Below are 12,817 nucleotides of genomic sequence, written 5' to 3' on the forward strand. Positions count from 1 at the left end.
CTGCACCCGCTACCCTGACTCCACCGGAATTATGCTACGGTTTATGAGCATAGCATAAATATTACCCAAACAAATGGAAGAATGAGAAATGTGAAGGCTTTTTTCTCAAAAGCCAAGAACCAATGAAAAAAGCTTTATGGATGGGATGGCAGTTATCATCTAGCTGAATATTATAACAAATAGTGATTTCGTTGTAAAGAAATACAGTGGCATGTTTCCTTCTGTCATCTAAGTGTATGGAATTTCAGGCATGTGGAGATGTTTCCAAGCAGATGTCTCATAGACACACACAGACAAACATATATACACATGCTATTCACATGCATTGCAAAGCAGTGACATACAAGTTCCAATTTCAAATTCCCCATTGTTCTACCTCAAAATTCCCATACATAGCCTGGGCTGTCAGAGACTTGTTCAAACATTTTCAATTTCCTGCTTCTCAGTTCACGCAATTCCCCAGACACGTCAGAAATAGCTCACTATCTGCTGAACATTTTCAAAATAGCATTTTGATCGTAAATGTCAGGGATAGCAGTGATCAGCAGAGAATAGCCAGAAATAGTGTGGTGCAAATTCATGGCATTTCGAAGATGATTTCAGTTCCTGCTTCTTCTGTGATCCATGCATCTTGGAGCTACTATATTTGTAAAGTCTTCAAAAGTGCAGTTGTGATGTAAACAACATCATCATTCTACAGATGTGATGTAAACAACATTGTCATTCCACGGATGTGATGTAAACAACATGACATTCTACGGAAGTGATTTAAACAACATTGTCATTCCATGGATGTGATGTAAACAACATGTCATTCCACGGATGTGATGTAAACAACATGTCATTCTACGGATGTGATGTAAATAACATTGTCATTCCACTGATGTGATGTAAACAACATTATCATTCCACAGATGTGATGTAAACAACAATATATCATTCCACAGATGTGATGTAAACAACATTGTCATTCCACGGGTGTGATGTAAACAACATGTCGTTCTACGGATGTGATGTAAACAACATTGTCATTCCATGGTTGTGATGTAAACAACATGTCATTCCACAGTTCTGGAGTGAGAGATTATTTTTACTGATTGTTCCAGAAGAGCAAGGTGTCAGAGTGAAACTGGTCTCTCTCTCTCTCTCTCTCTCTCTCTCTTTCTCTTTCACACACACACACACACACACTCTCTCTCTCTCTTTCTCTTTCACACACACACACACACTCTCTCTCTCTCTCTCTCTCTCTCTCTTTTTCTCTTTGTACTCTACCTTAAGGTTCAGTCATTTCAGACAGAGAAAAGGGATAGAAAAAAGAAAGAAAGAGAGAAAGAGACAGAGAGATTCTGGAGTGGGAGGACAGGAATGTAGAACTACATCAAGGAGTAAAAGAGTGTAGGAGTAGAGAGAGACGAGGAAAGAGTGGATGGGTGTGTGTGTGTGAGAGAGAGAAAGAGAGAGAGAGAGAGAGAGAGAGAGAGAGAAGGGGGGAAATAGAGTGTGGGAAAATGTAAAGAACAGGGGACAGGCACTTTGAATAAGGATTAAAGACCAAGGGCAAAGTGATGAAAGAAAAGTGGGAGAAGGACAGAGAGAGAGGAAGAGAGAATCACGCTACTCATCTTTGTCATCTCATTTCATTTGCAAAGATTTATTGACATGGCTGTCAGTGTAGGAATGCAGGAGATGTGGCACTGTAGAATTACAGTGTAGAACTGTAGAATCACTGTAGAATTATTAGAATTTTGAAGTATTATTCTGAGTTAACATCGCTATAATCCCCATGTAATCCCCATCTAATTTCCTCCTTCTTTTATTGGGAATCCCACAGTATAGGGGAAGACTGACCAGTGCATGCCACAAGGTTACATAATCTGAGTGAGCTGAGTGAGCTGTTTGTAAACCTAATTTTCTAGACTCGTGGCACCACTTTCCACTACTGTGATTTATGCATGCGAGAGAGAGAGAGAGCGACAGAGAGAGAGAGAAGGAGAGAGAAAGAGAGAGAGAGAGCAAGAGACAAAGAGAGAAGGAGCCCACCCCTCACTGAGGTTCTGTATTGGGGCACCATGAGAAACAAATATTTCTACACAGCTAATGATAATTAAACATACTGGGAAAAAAAAGAATTAAAACTCATTAGGAGGAACATTTGTTTTTATTATTAACACTCTATTGCCAATCCCCCCTTTCCGGTGTCTGTTGCATTTCTACAAAAAATGCACAGACTGACAAACGTGCTGTGTTGTCTAAGTGTGCAGATGGGGGGAAGGGTGCACAGAGCAGGGTGGAATGTAGTGTCACGCCATTTAAAGCCCTCTGTCCATTTAAAGCCCTCTGTTCATTTACAGTCCTTTGTTCATGCCTGCACGCCACGGAGTTTACAAGGGGCACGGACATCCACCGGCTCCGAATTCTGTCGCACCCGATCCAGAAACCTTGGGGTGGGGTGTTTGAGCTCTGAACTCTGACCTTTCCAAATCAACAGCCATGAACCCTTTTAAACTAACAGCTGAAAATGTTCCAGTGAGAAAGTTTTGTGTCATTTCTGGGCTGGTTTAACAGCAATCCAAAGCAATCAGGATCTTCTGCATGGATGACTGTTCCCAGCTCAGTGCTAACTCTAAGCCTGCTAGCCTCCAGAGAGCCTGCTGGACTGGGCTCATGGGTTTATTTTTAACTTCTCCTTGCTATTTGTAACTAGTAGCACCTGATAACTATGGAAACTGAGCAGTCTGTTCATACAGGAAGCACTTTGTGAAAAGCAGTGATGTCCTCATACAAGCAGACAAGAAGAGTGGGTTTATTTTCTTCCAAGATGTGGGACTCACGGTGTACTCCAAATCCTGCGTAAGTCTAATGGGCAATGCAGATAGGCAACGTTTGTGTGTGTGTGTGTGTGTGTGTGTGTGTGTGTGTGTGTGTGTGTGTGTGTGTGTGTGTGTGTGTGTGTGTTTGTTCTCAGACATATGACTCAAAGCCAACATGTGAGAGTTGGTGCCAGCGCCAATGACTCTGTCCTTAGTTTACAGTCGTGAATGCATGAGGGTGTGCGATTGTGTGGGTGAATGTAAGGGTGTGTGTGCAGTGTGTATCTGTCTGTGTGTGTGTACCTTTCTAGTTCTGGCTGGTGTTATTAATCACAGAATGATTTATATTGTTTGCCCTACCTATTAGGCACATAGCTCTTAATCATCACACTGACACACACACACTCAGCTGCATGGGAGTGAATGGAATTAGTTTTGGAGACAAAAGAACTTTGTGTCTTTAATTTCGACCTCCTTCACTTGATCTTTCCTTCCCTGTCCTCAGTGCCTCAGCAAAACCTCATAGTTCAATTGCTGATGGCTTTGACATTTTTACAGCTCTTTTAAGCTGCCGCACTCTTTCAAGTCTTCTGCATCTGGGGACAAACAGATAAAGTATTGTTCTGGAATTATTGTGACTATTCATTCAAAACAAAGTAAATAAGACAATATAGTCAGGGTTTAAAGATCACTGATTGCAACCCCAAAGTTTGAGGTTTTTTTTAACAACCTCTCATAAATTCAATGCTCTCTCTCTCTCTCTCTCTCCGTCAGAGGTAACACTTCCTTGCTCAGTGACATTGCTCTTCTTCCTTTACACGAAGTGCGTTGGCTTCATGCAAATGTTTTCTGAGAAAACAGGACATGGGCACTAAGGTATTTTGAGAAGTCGGCCTCTCTCTCTCTTTCTCCCTCTATTACTGTACCCTTTCATTCTATTTCTCTCCCTTTCTCACTCCCTCCCCCTGCTTTTCTCTCTGCGTGTTTCTCTCCATGCAAATACAAACACACATACACAAATACAGTGTATACAAACATAAAACAACTCTCACTGACAAACACCTCTTGCTCACTCACACACCTCTCCCCGCTCCTTCTCACATACAGTCATAACTAAAAACATGTGTGTGTGTGTGCGTGTAGACATGTGTGTCCAAGCATCCATGTTTCATTATGACACACCAAGCGTGATGGGACACAGGAGATGCTTCCTCCTTCTCTCTGACTCCACTGGACATCCCACACACACACACAGACACACACAATCAGGCATGCACACTGTTACACATAGCACCCATACATGCACGCTCCGCCTTTATTCCTCACATGTTCCTGCTCCGTTCATCCACCCTGAACATTGTGGATGCTACAAGCAGGTGTGTCTCACTCTCTCTGAGCTCAGGCTGCACATCTAGTCCCGAGCATGCTCAGAAACGCCCAGTGGTTACCCACCCCTCTGCTGAGAGAATCCCTCTGCCTCGTGTTTTCACGTGCTCCCAAGAACACGCCGTGACAACCAGCTCTCGAGGTTCCCATGAAAGCTTCGGGAGACTGCTTTGAAACAAAAAACATTTCGCCTGCCTCAGTCCATGTTGTGATTCCACTCCTTTTCCCGGTGCACTCTCACCAGGTACTCAGAATTCCACAGTGCTTGAGTACATGGTTGAAGAGTTTGGTGTGCTGGGTTAGGACCAGAGTGTGGATGGGTTTTTTTTGTCCCAGAGGACTGGAAGGGAAACCTGGGGCTACTGAAGGAAAACAATGCAGGGCCCTAAGGAACTGAGCACCACCCAGTCTGTGCAGTAACAGGCTGAGTGGAAAACCCAAGCTCTGCTGCTTGATGCTGGTTTGGAATTGGTCCCAGCATGACCCAGTGTGACTCACCATGTTCCACACGTGCGTGATCCTCTCTTTACCTAAAAGCTTGTTAAAGACGACTGGGTGAAGTTATGAACATGTGTGGGGTGGTGTGTGTTGTAAAGTGTGTGTGTTCATTAAGATTTATATGTTTAAAAGGGTCAAGTTAAAAATTGTGTGTGGATCTGGAAACATGAATTTAGTATGTGTGTGTACACATTAACACATACCGCGTTGTAAACTGAGAGTGTTTGCATGCGACGTTGCTGGAAACCCATCTGTGGTGCATCCGCCCCACCTCCATTCTAAACTCCGACCCTGCTCCCCAATCCCACCCCACCCCAAACCCAACCCCTGCCCACATCACCTGCAGCGATCGGTATCTCACCCTCGCTACAAGCCGAATGGGTTCTGCTCCACCGACGCGTGCAGAGCGGGGAGCACGTCAGATGCTCTGCACAATAGGCCTGCCGATCACCTGAAGGGTCACCTTATCCTAACAGAGAAACCACAACCAGCCATTGTGTCGTCCGTCCGTGTCAGTCGTCATGCTGCAGAAAGGTCACCGCGCTATGGGTTATCACACACGGCACACAGGCAGGCTAGAGGTAATCACACATAACGCGCAGGTATACTCAGAGCAGTAATGTGCACAGCAAATAACTGTGTTGATATTCATCTCTTAGCGGCACTTATTCTGGGGCTTGGGTCACAATCTACTGATGGGAGACGTGCGTCTCATAAAATAGTCAAATAAATAGCACGCTGTTGTAGAGTATAGATATATCCCACACTGCTATTTCCTCATTTCCTATTTGCACTTGAATCAGAAAACACCATATTTTAACACTTGACAAAGGTTCGCACTAAACTGCAAATTAGAACGTTTTTAAAAAGCATAACAAAGCTCTGTGTATATACATAGATCAAGCACAATGCAATGTAAATGGAAAACATATATTTTAATATGTGAATGAAGATGATTTCTTGACCTGTATTAGATAAAAGCACCAATGTGAATCTTCAAGTATCTTCAAGGAAATTTTGTGAAATTTAACGTGCTTTTTTTTTGCTTACAGTACAGTCCATTATGCAAATACGTTTCCTAACATTGTAATGCTCTTCTACATGATGACACAGGACTGTTTAAGAAAGCCTCTCACATTTATGAAACCTCTCTCTGGGGCTTTTTCACATGCAGACATACCCTCCGGAACCTGTTCGACCGCCTTATTCTCTCACGTCCCGTTCTGATAACACACACGGCTTTCTGGAAACAGCTATCACAGAAGACATGAGACGCGATCACGGTGGCACTGAAAAGATGTTTAGATCAAAGACCAAGTCCACTGTCATGAGCGAAAACGTGCGGAAATGTTTCCACAGTCTTACTAATACTTCTCCTCCACCTACCACTACTACCAATAATAATAACAACAACCGTACACCGCCATGCTCTCGTACTGATTACCTCTAAAGGAGCACTCCAGCGCCTTGCAGCTCATACACAGTGTCTGCAGTGTGTAGTCAATTATTTTGGACAATTATTTCCCAGTTAATGGAAGAGAAAAGCCGGCTGATTCCAAACACACTTTCGGTCAGGTGTTGAAATGGTAATGAACGCCTGACCCTAATATGTGTGGTTCGAGTCATCGTGTCGTGCCCTTATTTTCTAAGTAAAAGAACACACGTCGAAATGACTGCCCGGGACGAAAAGCTACAGTCGAGGCCGACGGAGATTCGGTGGAAAATGCCGGAGTATTCCTTCAATTCGCGCTACCGTCCTTGAAATCAAGGCAGCCGTCAGTGGCAGCGGCTACCAGGCTGCACTGGAATCGCGAACGCATGGGGATAAAAGGGCGGCGATGCCCCGAGAGAGGCCTGCACCCTGCCGGCCTCTCACCAGAGCCAGGCGGTGCTCCGCGTCCAAGCCAAAACGCGCTCATCAGAGACACGTTGGGGGATCCTGACGGAGCCAGATGTTTAGCCGCTTAAAAAGCGGCGTATGCAGTATTACGGTTAGTTAGGAGTACTCGTGGTAAGGTATGATGGCTTGTTATAATGGTGGAAGCTACAGAGTGAAGGAGCCACAACGGCTTGAGTCTGTGGCTGTTTTTTTGGGCCACGTACCTCCCAAATGCCTGCTATTTCTGCTGCTTTGTGCTATATATAGGCAATAGCTATTCAAAGTGCTACAATGGGACTGTGAAGTCACTGAGTCAGATGTGTTGCCAGAGTTGATTTGTGTGTGCGAGAGAGAGAGAGAGCGAGAGAGCCGCAGAGCTGAGGGGGAGGTGATGCCCTTTGACTGATGGGTGGGAGACCCCTGCTGGAGAAATACTGTCACTGCGCACACTCTGGGGGCAGATATTTTCATATAAGTGAACAAATGTGGGAAACCTGAGGCTCAGTCACGACCTGCAACACTGGAAACTTCTTGATTATGAAAGGATGTGCATTTGGTGCAGTAGAGCATCAGTAACTGGGATTCTGGCCCATTGTGCTGGAGGAGTCCTTCTATGAAGGCACATTTCTCTCTCTCTCTCTCTCTCTCTCTCTCTCTCTCTCTCTCTCTCTCTCTCTCTCTCTCTCTCTCTGACCTATTTACTGCATTCTTTCCCCACTGGGCAGAAGTCCTTGTTTCAGCGCTGTCACCTGCCTTGAATCTGGCTGCCTGGTTTTGCGCTTCCCCCTTGTCCTCATACCACTGCACCGAATATTTTTGTTCAAATAACAAGAAACGGGTGACAGTGGGACTGGGTAGCTGTCCATCCTGACTAATGAAGTGTGTAGTTTAGCATTGTACCTACTCTCACTCTTTCTTTCTCTCTCACCTGATTTGACTCACAAAAGCTTTGACATGTAGTAGCGTCAGGTGTGAGGGAGCAGAAAAGACCCTGGTCTGCACAGACACACGCCTCAGGGCTGAGAGTGAGGAACACGAGCCTAGCAGCGCTCCTTGGCGGCTTGCACACCGCCAGTGGAAGGCACGGTGATCCAGCCAGCACCAGCTAACAGCGCTGTGGAAGGAAAAGCAGAGCAGCGTGGGTAGTGAGGGGTGGCTGGGCCAGATGAAAATGTTTCCTGTCCCTGGCAGCTCTCTTCCTCCTAAAATACAAAATACAAAACAATGCTGAGTAAAAATTCAACCAAAGTAAGCTCAGACGGCACACACACACACACACACACACACACAGGCAAGCATACACTCTTATGTACTGTCCACACAAACATAGCCAAGCATACTCTCCTACTTACTTTCCACACACATAGCCAAGTATAACCTCTTACATATCGCATGTGTAACAAAACAGGCTCATTAAACACTTTTTCAAATCTGATGAACATAAACACACTTACCCTGTTGGGCGCACATCCATTTGTTTTTATACCTTGTCCGGATGTGAGGCTGTGTATTCAAAATATATGTCTACCTAATAAATATATATATATAATGTATGTATGTATCTATGTATGTATCTACCTAAATGTAATTAGCTTGTTTCAGGTCTAATCATAACCACCTCAGTGAACAAACTATATATTTTTGCCCATGCATTAAAACATATCTTTGGTAAGCGTGTGGAGCTTTACCTTGTTAGGACTTGGTGCTTACTCAAAATGTTCCCTGGTTTTCATACACAAGTCAGGACATTTTTGCCTGGAAAATGTATTAAAACAAATAAATACAGACACACGCACACACACACACTGGCTGGGCCCACTCATCACCACTTGCGGTTTCATCCCTGACACTGGGAAAAGCCCACTCGTCCCTCCGCTTCTCTCACGACCTTTCTCCAAGCACTTGCTTGCCCCTCCACGCGCTGGTGGGCCAGTGCGGCGTGAGGCATGGACAAGCATTCATTATTGTGATTCACGAGTGTCCCCACTCTCGCGTGTTCTGCGAGGTGTCGCATGGAACCACACTCAACTCACGGGGCTATTTATACCCCCACCATAATCTGTGTCCCAGTCATCCCCGATTAATCTCTGCCAGGTCGAGGTTCATCTCGGTTCACTTGTGGGCTAGAGTTCATCCTGAAAGGTCATTGGTGCTTAAAAATATAGGGGAAGAAAGTTGTATGAGGGGATGAAAGATATATGAGCACTAACAGGAAAGATAATATAGACAATATTAAAACATAAGTAACGACCAAAGTCGGGTCTATCTAAAGTAGACTGGGACCTTTATCGTAATAAAATGTTCCCATGGAGAACTCTTACAGAGAGATTAGAAGGATTTTAAGAGATAGAATTCTGTTTCAGATGTGAAATGGTTGAGGTTACAGCTGAGGTTGTTTGAAATGTAAAAATATTTTGACCCTTTTATAAAAGTATTCTTTTATTTTGTATTTTCACCAAAAAATAGACTTATCTTACAAGTCTTTAGCTATAGACAGGTCATTAAATGGGTACTGGACACAATGTCAAAAAAAGGACATTATGTTGTTAGTGTATGGTAGGGCTTTCATTTCATAACCCATAAAAGGAGGACATCACGACCCCAATATGTGGTCGGGATATGACACTAGTCACGGAACGCCCCCCCCCCCCCCCCCCGAGTCACGTGGTACAGCCCACCATGTGCAGGGGGATTCACATGTGTTTTGTAACCACACCTTCTGGGATTGCACACACCTGTGCAGCGTTTACTGTTTGTCTGTCTATTTAAACCCCTGTCAGTGTGTGCGCCGGTGTTGGTCATTGTCACTACGTCTGTGTTAATTCTGACCATTATAGCCGTAACATTGTTTTGTGTAGTCTATTAATGTATAGGCGTTCTATGTTTACCATTAACTGTACAGTCATGTTTTCCGTCAGTATTATGTGTGAGTGCCACCTTTGTTGTGTATGTTTAATGTCATTAAATGTTTCACAACGTCAAGCGAGTCTGTGCATCCTGCTCTGCACCCTGCAGAACTCGGGCCAGCAGCAACATTACACACTAAACCACACAAAACAAAAACCCTAACTGCCAGAACTGTCCCAGAATTGTGTAATATAAATTAGTGATTTGCTCATGACAAGAGCCTTTACTTGTAGTGTTTAGATACAGCAGAATGTCCACAAGGTATGAAATTCACCTTTCCTAACTAACTATGGACACATCGAGGTTCGGACCTCATTAGGTACAGACGTGTTTTTCCACCTTGTATATGTAATTATGAAACTGAATCTGGAAACAACCACATTCTGGTAATGTGATAGGGTTAATGTCTGTAGGCATAAATATGTGCTTTGTATTGACAACTGTTAATGAAAAGGCTTTATAAACACCATAACTTTCAAAATGAATGTTTATGGTTTTTTGAGACCTGAAAAAAATACACAGAAAGACTGAGAGGTTTGCTAAATAATGCAGTTATAAACTAGTCAGTAGAAAATAAAATAAAAATATTAACAACAAAATATGAGTGTGAAGCTATAGAGTAGGTTTTTGTGTGTATTTTCATTTGAAATCTATTTTGGTAAATTAATTAATGCCTAAATTTATTTTTAATGAATATATTTTTTAAATATTCAACAAATTAAAGTGAAGTAATTGGCTAAATAAAATCGAGCAATCTAACATGATCCATTTATGTAAAAATAACAGTTTATGGGTGAACAGGGTGTTGGGAAATGTAAAATGTGTGGTAGCCCTACATAATCTCGTGTTCCATATTTGAAGAACTGATTGTACATTACAGACATTTGGTGAAAAAAAAAGGCAACAATGAAATAATGTAAAACACACAGAAAAAGAGATGGTTGGAACATGCAGTAACAGACCTATCCAGCAGTGGAGTTTATTAGTTTATGTGGAGTAAGTCATATTTCTACAGTACTGACTTCACTAAGATTTTCAATTTGGTCATTCCCCTGTTAACCACTGACAAATGTCAGTTATTTTTCTTTTTGGTGTTTTCACACCATCTCAGGAGCAGTTATAAGAACTTGCTAACAGATTAGCATTTAAACACTTTCCGCTGTTAGCCAGTTGATGAGCTGCAAGGTTACATGGTGATCTGTTAAAAAAATTAAAAACGAAGTATGTGCTTCAGCACGTATGTGAGCCAGTCACACGCTGAACAAATATTCATCAATGGAAAGCAACCACCATTTTACTCCAGGAGGACAAATAGGTGTCCGTTTAGACAGTCTGCTGGATGGAAGGCAGAGAGCTGAGAAAACAGACTGTCCATCTTAAAACCTGACTGTCCATCTTAAAACTGGATGTCTGGTCACCCTGGTTTATCATGAACCAGTGTAGATGCATTTTAAATTGATTTCTGCTGTCCAGTAGCCAACATGCTTGCTGGCTGGAAATCTCATTTACATACTGATAAAAGCTAGCTCTAAAATGGGCAGTGAGTTGGCAGAGATATAAAAATAGTGTCACTGGGTGGGTGAGTGTGAGCGAGACGCACATATATGAGGAACTGTGTGGTTGGTGATGGTGTTCTAGAACAGAATGCAGCGGAGTACAGCATCTGAGAGTCGTGCACCAGGACATCTGCGCTGTAGACAGAACCTTCCAGAAAACGTTCTGCATGAGCAAAGTGCTGTGTCAGGGGAACGTGCAGACTGGCGAGGGAAGTGTTTCTGGCATGGGTGCGAAAAATAACGGAACAAAAAGGACCGAAATGATGAGTCCAGTCATCTCTTGAGTCATCTGTTCACACATCCATCCAGCCATTTCTCTTTTCTTTTTCCTGTTTCTTTCTCTCCATTTTTTCCCCCTCCACATCTTTCCTTACCCTCTCAGTGGCCCAGACTCTTTCGGTGTTGTTTGGATTGGGTAAAAGAAACAGCATTTTACAGATGGTACTTGCCTCGTATCGCTTGCCTAAGGAGCCAATTTAACGGGCACCAGGCTCAGGACCCCCCTCGTGCTCTCTGAGACTGACTGCAAATGAGGAGCTTAACAAATGACAGACAACGCCGGAGCTAATGCAGGCCAACTGGAGCTTTGCGCCTCCTCTTCTAGCACCACCCTCAGTTCCAGCAGTCCAAGAAATAAATTCTGTTCACGAGGTGAATTACATGAGCTTTCAAATCCAACGGTTATGATTAGTGGCAAACAGCTCATCTGCCTCACTGGATACGCAGAAGATTGAGCAGAAAAACATGAAATACACATCAGTACAAAAGAACCTGAATTGTGTCTCTGCCGCACTTTAGCAGTATTTCATAAGACAGGATTTTTCAGATGGCTGCAGAGGGTAACTCAGTGAGTATATTCCCGGGTGAACTTTACCTTAGGTGTACGCTGTCCAGCTTACTGAGAAATTCCTTTTCATGGCATACCTATCCTATGATACACTTGAGCCTTAATAAAGTAACACACGGCCTTCCCTTAAAAAAGAAAGTGTCCGTGCCTGACTCCTCCCCCTGTCTCTAACCTCTTCTCTCTGTCTCATCTCTCTCTTTGTGCCCTCTCTGACTCCCCCATCTCTTGCTCCGAGGGTGCTCCGGCATCGGGCACGTGTGCGTGCGTGCGCGCATCGCCATGGTAACGCCGGGGTTATTTTTGCCCAGCAGTGCTCGGCGCTGTGTGCAGGAGTGGGCGCTGTCGGTGTTATTAGGCTCGGAGACAGGCTGGTGGGGCGACGTGGACAGGCGGGGGTGGATCTGAGCCCACTCGCTTTGTCTGGAACAAAATGTCCTCCGCTCTCTCGCCACGTGGTCCTCTCCATGTCTGTCTCACTCACTTTTCCGCTGTCTCTCTCTCTCTCTCTCTCTCTCTCTCTCTCTCTCTCACACTCTCTCTGTTGCATGCACCCTCTCTCTCTTACTCCCTCTTTCACTCACTCTATCACCCCCTCTCTCTCCTTTGGCTCCTGTGTTTCTGTACGTCTGGTTTGTAACTCTGAGGTATTTGGGCTGAGGGAGAGGGGGGTGGAGAGATGTTACTCTTTTGATACAAAGTGTGGAGAGGATACTCATAGTGAAGAGTCTAGAGAAAAACACACATGCTCTCTATGTCTGTCTCTCTAAGATATTATGAACACACACACACACACACACACACACCCCACCACTCCAGAGCAGTTCCCATCTCCGTGTTCTTTCCCTCAAAATATGCATGCATCACTGGGGTTGTGTGAGTAGAAGAGACAACCCATCATTTACTAACTGATTGCCAAATAATACATTTTACA

General features: G+C 44.0%; 1 long non-coding RNA gene across 2 annotated transcripts; it reads right to left on the reverse strand.

Moving 5' to 3' along the window:
- Positions 1-2,846: 2,846 nt before the first annotated feature.
- Positions 2,847-8,604, reverse strand: LOC145659666 (uncharacterized). 2 transcript variants are annotated; one of them, XR_014125748.1, is made up of 3 exons: positions 8,265-8,604; positions 7,505-7,778; positions 2,847-3,409 (listed from the first exon to the last, which is right to left on the reverse strand). It is a non-coding gene; the product is annotated as an uncharacterized LOC145659666 (long non-coding RNA). The 2 variants fall into 2 exon arrangements; XR_014125747.1 differs by lacking the exon at positions 2,847-3,409 and having other exon boundaries at positions 7,207-7,778.
- Positions 8,605-12,817: the final 4,213 nt, after the last annotated feature.

Source organism: Electrophorus electricus, chromosome 11 (genome assembly GCF_041902795.1).
Source record: "Electrophorus electricus isolate QZ-2024a chromosome 11, ASM4190279v1, whole genome shotgun sequence".
NCBI lineage: Eukaryota > Metazoa > Chordata > Actinopteri > Gymnotiformes > Gymnotidae > Electrophorus > Electrophorus electricus.